The sequence below is a fragment of the Chlorocebus sabaeus genome, chromosome 12 (genome assembly GCF_047675955.1).
Source record: "Chlorocebus sabaeus isolate Y175 chromosome 12, mChlSab1.0.hap1, whole genome shotgun sequence".
NCBI classification, from domain to species: Eukaryota; Metazoa; Chordata; class Mammalia; order Primates; family Cercopithecidae; genus Chlorocebus; species Chlorocebus sabaeus.
Window position 1 is genome coordinate 30,799,877 of NC_132915.1, and position 12,425 is coordinate 30,812,301.

The window sequence follows — 12,425 nt, forward strand, 5'->3', positions numbered from 1 at the left end:
GGTGGATGCCTGTAGTCCTAGCTACTCAGAAGTCTGAGGCAGGAGAATGGCAAGAACCTGGGAGGTGGAGCTTACAATGAGCCGAGATTGTGCCACTGCACTCCAGCCTGGGTGACAGAGTGAGACTCCAACTCAAATAAATAAATAAATAAACCAGAAAATGAGTAAATACATGAACAAACATTTAGTTGAATAGGACATACAGATGGCCAATACACACAGGAGAACATGTTTAACATGGTTAGTGATTAGGGAAATGCAAGGCAAAACTGCAATGACATGTCATTACAACCTATAAACAAAACGAATTTTTTATAGTGGCAACACCAAATGCCAGGAAGAATTTGGAGACAATGGATCACTCATACATTGCTGATGGGAATGTAAAATAGTACATGTACTCTACAAAATAGTTTGGCAGTTTCTTTTAAATCTAAACATGTAATTCGTATAAGACCCAGCAACTGCACTCAGAGAAATGAAAACATAGGTTTACATACAAAAAAAGTACATGAATATTCACAGTAACTTTATTTGCAATAGCCAAAGACTAGAAGCAACTCAGATGTCCTTCAATGAAAAAAAGTGGTTAAACACACTGCGGCATATCTATACTATAACACACTACTCAGCAATTAAAAAGGAATTATGGAAATATACAACAATCTGGATAAATCCACAGAGAATTCTACTGAGTGAAATAAGCCAATACCCAAAGACTACATACCATTGATTCCACTTATAAAACATTCTTGAAATGAAAAATTCTTGAAATGGAAAACAGACTAGTGGTTTTCAGAAGAGAGGAATGGGGAAGGGGGAGGGAGGGAGAGAGGGAGGGAGGGAGAGAAGAAGGGAGGGAGGGAGAGGAAGGGAGGGAGGGAGGTGTGATTCTAAAACAGCAACCCATGGGGGATCATTACAGTGATAGAACTTCCTGTATCTTGACTGTATTAATAAAGACACAAACATGTATACGTGATAAAAGCACATAGAACTCAAATCACAGACTGGGATAAAGTATTTGAAAAGGACGTACTGATAAAGGATAGTTATCCAAAATATACAAAGAGCTCTTAAAACTCACCAGCAAGAAAAGTCAGAGGAAGCAAATAAGAAACAACTAACAAAATGGAAACCAATAGGAAAATGAACTACCCGATTTAAAAATGGGCAAAAGACCCAAATGGACACTTCATTTAGGAATATATACAGATGGCAAACAAATACATGAAAAGATGCTCAACATCATTCGTCATTAGGGAATGCAAATTAGAACAACAATGAGATACCACTACATAAGCCTATACGAGTGGCCCCACATCCAAAACAATGACAACACTAAATGCTTGTGAACATGTGGAGCAACTGGAACTTTCATTGATTGCTAGTGGGAATGTAAAATGGTACATCCTCATTGGAAAACAATTTGGCAGTTTCTTAAAAAACGAGACAGACTCTTACCATAACATTCAGGAATCTTGTTTATTGGTATTTACCCGAAAGTTGAAAACTTACGTCCACACGAAAACTGCACATGGATGTTTAGAGCAGCTTTATTTGTATCTCTCAAAAACCAGAAGCAACCAAGATGTCCTGCAATAGATGAATGAATAAATACACTGCGGTACAGACAATGGAATGTTACTTAGCACTAAAGGAAATGAGCTATCAAGTGACAAAACATGGAGGAATCTTAAATGGATATTCCTAAGTACGAGAAGCTAATCTGAAAAAGTTAAATATTGTATTAAGCATATGACATTCTAGAAAAGGCAAAACTATGGAGACTAAATAATGCAGCCAAAAGACACATGAAAAAATGCTCCTCTTTACTGATCATCAGAGAAATGCAAATCAAAACCACAATGTGATACCATCTCACGCCAGTTAGAATGGTGATCATTTAAAAATTAGGAGACAACAGATGCTAGAGAGGACATGGAGAAATAGGAACACTTTTACACTGTTGGTGGGAGTGTAAATTAGTTCAACCATTGTGGAAGACAGTGTGTGGCGATTCCTCAAGGATCTAGAACTAGAAATGCCATTTGACTCAGCGATCCCATTTCCAGGTATATACCTAAAGGATTATAAATCATGCTACTGTAAAGACACATGCACACGTATGTTTATTGCGGCATTATTCACAATAGCAAAGACTTGGAACCAACCCAAATGTCCATCAATGATAGAATGGATTAAGAAAACACGGCACATATACACCATGGAATACTCTGTAGCCATAAAAAAAAGGAGTTCATTTCCTTTGCAGGGACATGGATGAAACTGGAAACCATCATTCTCAGCAAACTATCACAAGCACCGAAACACAAGCACCGAAAACCAAGCAATGCATGTTCTCACTCATAGGTGGGAGTTAATTAGAACACACAGACACAGGGTGGGGAACATCACATACCAGGGCCTGTCGGGGGGTGGGGGGAGTGGGGAGGGATAGAACTGGGAGAAATGCCTAGTGTAAATGATGAGTTGATGGGTGCAGCAAACCAACATGGCACAGGTATACATATGTAACCTGCATGTTGTGCACGTGTACCTTAGAACTTAAAGTATAATAATGAAGATAAATAGATAGATAAATAAATACAAATTCAATGCTGCTAGAGGTTGGTGGAAGGAAGGGATGAATAAACAGGGCACAGAGGATTTTTAGGGCAGTGAAACTATTCTGTATGATACTATAATAATGGATACATGTAATTACACATTTCTCAATGCCTACAGAATGTACAACACCAATGATGAACACTAATGCAAACTATGGATTTAGGCCACAAAGATGTATCAATGTAGGTGCATCACTGGAAACAAATATATCACTGTAGTGCAGGATGCTGACAGTGGGAGTGTCTGGGCCTCGGTGGAGAAGGGGGGATTGGGGGACTCTCTTTACTTTCTGCTCAATGTTTCTGTGAACCAAAAACTGCTTAAAAATAAAGTTTGTAAAAAAAAAAATTACATAGAACTAAACACAAGTACAAATAAAACTGAGGGAATCTGAGATTGGTTGCATTAATGTCAATATCGTGGTGATATTGTTCTATCATAGTTTTATGATATCACTGAGGTATCATAAGAGATATTATTGGGGAAACTGGGTAAAGGGTTCATTTGGTCTGTTCTATTTCTTACAACTACATGGGTATCTACAACTATCTCAAAAGTTTAATGAAGAAATCTAAACTAGATCGAGTCTCCATTTTGTTCAAAAGCATTCAACTTTTCATATCCCTTAAAATCAGAGCTGCAAAAATATACACAACTTACCCAACAGAAGGCAGGAAAGAAATGGAACAAACATGAATTTCAAGATGGAAGAGCTCAACTGAATCATTGATAATTACATTAGAAATTGACTAGACAGCTTATTAAGAGGCATAATTTTTAAAAATAGATTTAAGCTAATAGAAGACCCAACTGTATTTTTGTAAGATGTACTTAAAATATAAGAAAACAAGTATTTTGAATGTAAAACTGTGAAAAATAGTGGCTGTAATATTACACAAAGTAGACTTTGATAAAAAATTACCAAAAGTTAAGAAAATTGTAATGTTGAAGGCACCATCAAGTTCATGGAGAACAATAAAAGTACTAAATGTATATCTATCTTTAAACTTCTATATACATGAAGGAAAATTTGGCAAAAATAAAGGCAGATATAAATACATGCAAAGCATAGTTTGAGATTTTATTTTTTTCCTTTTTTTTTAAAATTTATTTATTATTATTATACTTTAAGTTGTAGGGTACTTGTGTATGTATACTTGTGCCATGTTGGTGTGCTGCACCCATCAACTTGTCATTTACATCAGGTATACTATGTGTGGTATCGTTTAGCTACATTTTTGTGCTACTTTTATTGATCACCTTAGTGATGACATAATTTTTCTTTTAAGTAATCATGGTCTACATTCAAATAATATTATATTATTTTTGAAACAATGTAAGAATCTTACAACTATATAATTAAATTCATCCTCTCCCACTCTTTGTCTACTTTCTTATATTTTGTGGCTATAGACCCCATAACATGTTATCATTTTTGCTTTAAGCAGTCATTAGTTTTTAAAATATATACGTATATAAAAAATGAAGGCTCTACAAAAATAATTCTTTTATGTTTACCAAGATACTTATCCTTTCTGCTATTCTTCACTCCTTCCTTTAGTGGATCTTGAGTTCCATCTGCTATCGTTTACTTTTGGCTAAAATAATTTATTTTTGAATACATTATAGTGTTGAATTGTAAATGTTTCAATTGCTTGAGATTTAATTTCAACTAAAAAATATTAAAACTCTTCCCATGGAAAACTTCTGCATTTGGAATGAAAAAAAAAAAATCAGAGCTGCTTTCTGTATTGTATATGGTCTTACATAGTCTACTCTTTGTCCTCTCTCTCTCTCTCTCTCTCTCTCTCTCTCTCTCTCTCTCTCTCTCCCCCCCCCCTCTCTCTCTCTCTCTCTCTCTCTCTCTCTCTCTCTCTCTCTGCATGCACGTGTGTGCGCACAGGCTTCAACCATAATGACTTTCTCTCTGTGCCTTGGATAATCCAGACTACATTGCTCTCTGAGCCTTTACACCGTGCCTTCTGCCTCGACTCTTCTCCAGGTCACTTCTATGGCTGCCTCTATCTTGTTCATTAGTTCCAATGTCACTATTTCAGAGGATATGTTCCTGATCATTCTATTTAAAATGATTTTCCCAGAGACTCTGTCACATTACCTCTGTTACTTTATGTATTGTAGTCACAACTGGAAACTCTCTACATTTTTATTTGCCTTTCCCCCCTTACATATCCTCCTCTGCAGAATGCATGTTCCATGACTCAAGGAATGATTGCTTTGTTTCCTACTGTGCCTGGTACCCAGCTCAGTACCTGATTCCCAGTAAATGCTCAGTAAAGATCTGCTAAGTGAATGAAGTTTTTTTAAATGCATGAATGTCTCAAAGAAGATACCCATTTAAATGGGAAGAAAATTAAGAGAAAGAAAAAGAACTATAGCTTAAGGCCTCCAGAATGCAGCTGTTTAAATTGCACTTTTGCTGAGAAATAATAGCTTTAAAGGAAGGAAGACATATTGCTTGGTAGGAACCAAAATCAATTTCCCAGCTTTTCTGAACATATGCAGAGGTGAGTCTGAAAAGTAATTAACTACACGTTCCCACTCCCTATGCTCTGGGTCTGTGAGTAAGGTTAATGTGCTCTTAGAAAGAAGAGTCCCTGTGCCTCCTAAGATGAAGGTCTAAGATCTGAAAGAATTACAAAGCATGTGTTTTTGGTACAGGATGCTAGGATGTTTTATTCTAGTTCATTGTTAAATCTATTATTTGCCTGCTGCTTGTCTGATAGCTCCCTCATTTCAGTAGATTTGGTGCCTTGAATGTATGAGAATGGTGAAGTACGAAATAAAAGACGTCCAACTTTTTTTGGGGGGAAAATGTGTTTACTCACCAAAGCAGCACTTTGGCCTGACTCCATCAGGTAAAAATTGTTCAGAAGCAAAGCTCAGAAGAGGGTGGCAGGCATTGCCACCCTCACCCCTCACACAACACATTCTCCTGATGTTTGCTGCTGCTGCTAGTCCTCTGGCTAGACTAGGAATGATTTCTCTATTTCCTGCTGTCTTCGTTCAAGCTACTATTACAAGATACCATAGACTGGATAGCTTAAACAATGAAAATGTATTTCTCATATGTCTGGCAGCTAGAAGTCTAATATCAAGGTGCCAAATGATTTATTCCTGGTGAGGATCTGCTTCCTGGTTATGTCCTCAGAGGTGGAGGGGAGGAGGGAGAGAGAGAGAGAGGGAGGGAGGGAGGGGAATCAGGCTCTCTCCTATCTCTTCTTATAAAGGTGCTAATCCCATTATGAGGGCTCTACTCTAATGACCTATTCACCTCCCAATGTCCCACCTCCAATGCCATCACATTGGGGATTAGGGGTTCCACATATGAATTCTGGGGAGCAACAACATTCAGTCCATAGCTACTGCCAGCCCTATCTTCTCTCTTCTGCCTCCAAGGTGGGTTTACCAAGATGTAATTTCTGAATACCCAGCATCCATCTATAACCCAGGAGAGAGAAATATATGAACAGTGAAGCTTGAGTCAGAAACCTCAAACTCTCTCAGTGGATATGACAACTGACCTTCACAAAGTCCAGGTTGTCTGCCAAAGGGTAGAATTCCAGTACCCCCAACTCCTCCTCCTAAAACAGCAAGGTTTTCATATGTTTTCTTTGTTGCCTTCTTTGGAAGATTAGATTTAGAAATAATTTTTGAAAGAGTTATTTTGCTTTGCCACAGAAGTTTGAAAATGGCTCTAGCATACTTCTGAATTTCCTCCTGGTTTAATAATGGCCAATGAGCTAATGAGTCAGTCTTCTTTACTAGACACCCTTCATAATTCAAACTTCTAAGCATCAGGGTGATTCAGGGCTCAGTCCTCAGCTCTCTGGTTTCCCCTCACTCCTGAGGTGTCCTTTCCAGTTCCTTGACTTTAAATACTATCTACATGCTGATGGCTCACAGACATGTGTCACTGGCCCCGACGGTGCCTCTGAACTCCAAACTTCTCTGTGCAGTAGCCCATGAAGCTTTTCCACCTCAATGTGCACTGGACAGCTCAAGCCTAACCTGTCCAAAACTGAATTTTGGATAGAGCCATTGATTCTATATTCTTAACTTTTCTCCAAGTCATACCCCATATTTCACCCCTCAATGAGTCGTGAATCTGCCCTGTCTTCAAAATATATCCCATCACATCTCACCACCTGCACAGTATCCTCTTTGTCTCTTGTGATTTCCTGCTGTGCTTCCTGACCGTTCCCTTAATTTCTACTCTGACCCTCTGCAGTCTGTACAGAGCAGCAAGAGAAACCATTTCAAAAGAAACCATTTCAAACTATAAATCAGATCATAGCATTCTCCTACTGAAAATCCTCGAGTAGCTTCTCATTACCCAGGGAATAAAATCCAAGCTCTTTACTGTGGCCCAGGAGGCCCCACCTGGTCTGGCCCCTGCCCCTTCTCCAATGATTCCTTTTTCTACACTCTCCCATAGCTGCCTGCTCCAGCTACACTGGCCTCTCCGCTGTCCTGCGCTCCTTCTCAAGGTGTCTGCACCTGCCTTTTCTTCTGCCTTGACCATGCTTCCCCCAGGTATCTACATCTTTTGTCCTCCACTTCTTCAGAACTCAGCTCAAGTGTCTCCTCCTCAGACAAGTCACTCCTGACCCTTCCACCTAAAATAGCAAAGCCCCTCACCATCATTCCCTGTTCCCCTGATACAAATGGCTCCCAACTTGTGATGGGTTGACTTAGGATTTTTCAACTTTATGATGGTGCAAAAGTGATAGCTTTCAGTACAAACCATACTTCAAATTTGGAATTTTGGAATTTTGATCTTTTCCTGGACCAGCAATATAAAGTTTGATACTCTCTCTTGATGCTGGACAGTAAGTAGCACGGGAGGCACAGCTCCTAGTCAGCCCCACCATCATGATCCCAGGGTAAACAACCAATAGTGTACTGCATTGCTGGATAATTTAGCCTAACTGTTGGCTAACATAAGTGTTCTGAGCATACCTAAGGTAGGCTAAGCTAAGGTATAATGTTCAGTAGGTTAGGTGTAATAAAAGCATTTTTGACTTATATTTTCAATTTACAATGGATTTATCAAGCTGTAACCCCATTGTAAATGGAAAAGCATCTATATTTCTTTTCTAAATACTATCACAGTCTGATTTATATTACATTCAATATGTTATAGTTACTATACTCTGTTTATTCATTGTCTGTTTGACTCACTAGAATGTAAGCTCCATGAGGGCAAGGAATTTCTCTTATTCGTTCTTATGTCTCCAGCCTTCAAAACAGCACCTATTATAGGGCAGTTGATTGACAAATAGTTGCTGAATAAATTATCTAATTTTTCAGATAAGAAAATTAAAGCCCAGAAGATGTAAGCACTAAGAGGTAAGAAAGTGAAGCAATTGCTTAAAAAGATAAAAACTCCAAATTGTTTTCCACAGTGGCTGAACTAATTTACATTCCCACCAGCAGTGTATAAGCATTCCTTTTTGTCTGTAACCTTGCCAACATCCATTACTTTTTTTACTTTTTAATAATAGTCATTCTGACTGGTGTGAGATGGTACCTCATTGTGGTTTTGAATTGCATTTCTCTAATGACTAGTGATGTAGAGCATTCTTTCATATGCTTGTTGACCAAGTGTATGTCTTCTTTTGAGAAGTGTCTGTTTATGCCCTTTGCCCATTTTTAAATGGGGTTGTTTTCTGCTTATTGACTTGCTTAAATTCCTTGTAGATTTGGAACTTAAAACAGAACTACCATTTGACCCAGCAATCCCATTACTGGGTATATACCCCAAGGATATAAATCATTCTACCAAAAAGACACGTGCACTTGTATGTTTATCACAGTACCATTCACAATAGCAAAGACATGGAATCAACCTAGATACCCACAAACGGTGGACTGAATTTAAAAAATATGTTACATATATACCATGGAATACTACACAGCCTTAAAAAAAAAAAACAAACCATGTGCTTTGCAGCAACATGGATGCAGCTGGAGGCCATTATCCTAAGGGAATTAACACATGAACAGAAAACCAAATACCACATGTTTTCACTTATAAGTGAAAGCTAAATATTGAGTACACATGGACCCAAAGAGGGTAACAATAGACACTGGGGCCTACTTGAGGGTGGAGAATGAGAGGAGGATGAGGGTTGAAAAACTACCTATGCTCACTATGTGGTGACAAAATCATTTGTACAACAAACCCCAGTGGCATACAATTTACCCATGTAACAAACCTGCACATGTACCCCGAACCTAAAAGTTGAAAAGGTAGAAAAAATCTAAATATTATGTTCAATGCACAGAATTTGTTGACCAAAATAAATTGTCACATTCACGTATAAGGCCAAATAAAAAATCAGCATTTCCCTTCTTGCCTGGTTATATTAGAGAACTAGTATTTCTGGAAGCAAGAGATACCAACCTGTATAGAGACTTTTTTCTCAGTTTTCCAGTGACATGAGCAATGACCAGATAGTTGAGATAACATGCAAAATAAAATTAAATAATGTGAGGCCTAGGAATATGAAGTGAGGCAGAAATTGTGCAGTAATACCTTAGGAATAGTCACATTCCGAGGGATGCACCTCTACTTTGAGATGCTGTGGTCTGAGAGGAGCTTCCTTGAGAGTAAAGGGGAATAGAGGTCACATCCATTTGTGCTCTGTGAGCAAAAAACATGTGGGTGCCCAAACAGAAGTAGCCAGCCATGCTATTTCAGGGTTAAAATAGATGACTGAGGGACCAAGAATAGATATGTCTGATAGACATCACACCCTATCTATAGTATTATATCAATAGCTCACTTAATAATAGGCATTTATGAGAAATAAATACCTATAGATACTTTGCTCTCCTTTAGAGGGCAATTATTTTACAAAACAAAAAGGATCATTGTACTGATTTCTTGATAATTAAAAAAAATATTTCCAATCTACTCATTCTGTGGCTATTGCACCACAGAGAAAATGGGAGGAATATCCACTGGAAGGTCAACTGGTTGTCTCTGTGGAATCATCAGTGAATCCCGAATTGGGTCTCATCAACCTCTTTGGCCTTTAACATTGCTGTGGCTGACAGGCTGTTTTATACAATCCACCCCTTCCTACCTGCACGTGCACACACATGCAGACCTTCATACTTGTTCGCATCTGGTAGAAGTCAAAGTCTTCCTGGGAAATGCTGTGCCGTGATGGTGGGAGTCCAAACAAGCCAATCCTGAATATTGGGTAGTACCCAACCTGATATCTTAATTGTACTGCTAGGAGAGAGAACAATTTTCTGTCAACAGTTTTAGTATTAGCAAAGTCTGCTCACTCCTGGAAAAGATGTGCTGAGAAACATAGTACTATTGAACTTGACAAGGCCTGACTCTTAAAACTGGGTTTGGTTTCACATTGTATTCTTTTTTCCTTCTGAGTTTAATTCAGTGGCCATCTCTTGCAAGCAAGCAATCTTCCCCCATTTCCGCAAATCCACTTAAAAACGTAGCCAGTTTACTTGAGCCACATCACTGAAGTGCAACAGTGCTACATGATACAGGTATGTGCTCATCAATTCCTTATTGATGGAGGGGCTTACCTGCCTTATCTTTCCACTGTACAGTATACTTTGGGGGAAGGCTCAGAATAAAATCAAAATTTTAAAGTCTATAATCTAGCATTCTCTAGAACCTCATGTGGGGCATGTTAATGAAGCAGTGGCTCTGGTCCATGGCTGCCCATTAAGATCACCTGGCAACTTACAGAAAACACCAGTGCATAGGCTCTGTCTGCAGGGAATGGGACTTCAGTGGTCAAGCAGGAGCTCAGGTAGAGGGCTTATTATTTTTAATGCTCCCAAGGCACTTCCTATTTGTACCAAGGAATGGCACTATTTGGTGAGGGCAGATTTGAAAGCATGTTTCATCGTATACTAATTGTATTATCCTGACCAAGTTTGCTCATTTTTGAAAAGACAGGACTAGCAATGAATACTTCCCTAGATTCTTATTCCCTGGATGGGATCGCATTTTCCCCATTTGGAACTGATATCACTGCTTGAACTCTGTAGGTTACTATTTAACAGGTCAAAGATTTAGATTTCCTTTTGTAAAATGGGGATTTTTATAAGTATAAACATATAGGTTTAGTGTGGAGATTAAGTGAAATAATGTGAAAAGTACTTAGTCTGGTACTTGGCACATGTAAGATTTCAGCAGGCCTTAGCCACTCTGTTCACTGCCTAGCACAGTATCTGGCCAAGGGTAGACTCTATATAAACCTAAATAATTTCCTCTCCTTCCCTTCCATCTATCACTGTCCCCTACCCTGATCTCTATCCTTATAATTCGGGGCCTTGGCATTTAGTAACCAAATCCCTCTACAGGAGATTAAGATGTCCAAGTACAATTTTGAATTCTGTCTCTTTGAAAATGATGGTGGATTAAAGAGGATATGATGTGTGTACTTGTGGGACAATGGATATATTTATAGATATAGTTAAGATATTACTTAGGTTCTAGTTTTTAAAGTAAAGCATTTAAGCATTGGGCAATGCCAGGCACCTCATAGAAACCACGAACATTCATAGGACCTTATTACTCAAGGTGCGGTCCTTGGACCAACAGCATCAGCATCTCCTGGGAGCTCGATAGGAAAGCATGTTCTAAGGCCCCACCTCAGAACTGCCAAATCCAAATCTGCATTTAAACAAGATGTCCAAGTGATTTGTGTGCACATTGAAGTGTGAGAAAGACCGCCATAGGATGATGAAATGATGGCTGACAATCAAAAGTACCCATGGACCTAGTTTACAGGGGCTTTAGGATCAATTCCTCACTGCTACTCCTGACCATCCTCAGCCCAGGCTGCTAAATCAGCTACTAGGACCACATTGTTGCAGTGTGAGGAAAAGCTCTGAGTCTGAAGTGGCTCTAAACCAAATCCCTCTAGTGTGAACATACAGACCCCTGGCCCTATTCACAAGCTGTGCCTCGCACCCCATCACCTTTTTCCCATACCCAGATCTCCAGATCTCCAGATCTCATACTGACCTCCTGGACCTAGGGCTCATTGCCTCAGCCTCTGAAAATTCTCATACTTTCCCACTGGATCTGGCAAATGATGATGCTCTTTCACTCCTCATTCTTGACTTTCCTCTTTTGGCTACAGTTGGCTCTTATGTTCTCTTCTTCCCACTCTGTGAAACAGCTCTACCCGGGAGGTGAGGACTCTAGAACTAGACTGGCCACTGAGAAAGGAAATGTGGCTAAGGAGGCAGAGTCAAGTGGGCTGTTGAGGGCTGCTTTGACTTTTTCAAAGTCATCTGATCCTCAGGCTGGCTCTTTAGGGGTGCAGGCTCTCTGGAGCAATGTTTCTTAGAGGAGGTGTGGGGTGGGAGAGGGACTCTGTGAACGCTGCCAGGGTAACCCTTGTTTGGTAAAGGGAACACTGCAAGGGGCTAATACCACTCCTGATTTTCTCTTTAGGAACTGCCATTTTGAAATGGCCTTTCAGGTTCTGGACTTTCTCCCTGTCTATTCATCTTGACCAAATTGGTTAAATAAAAGACACTCTCTGCTTTGCAAACCACAATTATGTTGGGAATGAAACTCAATAAAAGCTGCATCTGATGTGTACATCAATAGATCATTCATTCAGCAGTTTCTAAAGAGAATCCACCAACCTGCCCTTATTTTCCTGCAGATATGGTATTTTTGTTTATTTTAGTGACTATTGTTTGGCATCTTAAATTATGTATTTTTTATTCCAGTCATTTCACAAGCAAACTGATTTCACTGATAGTTAAAT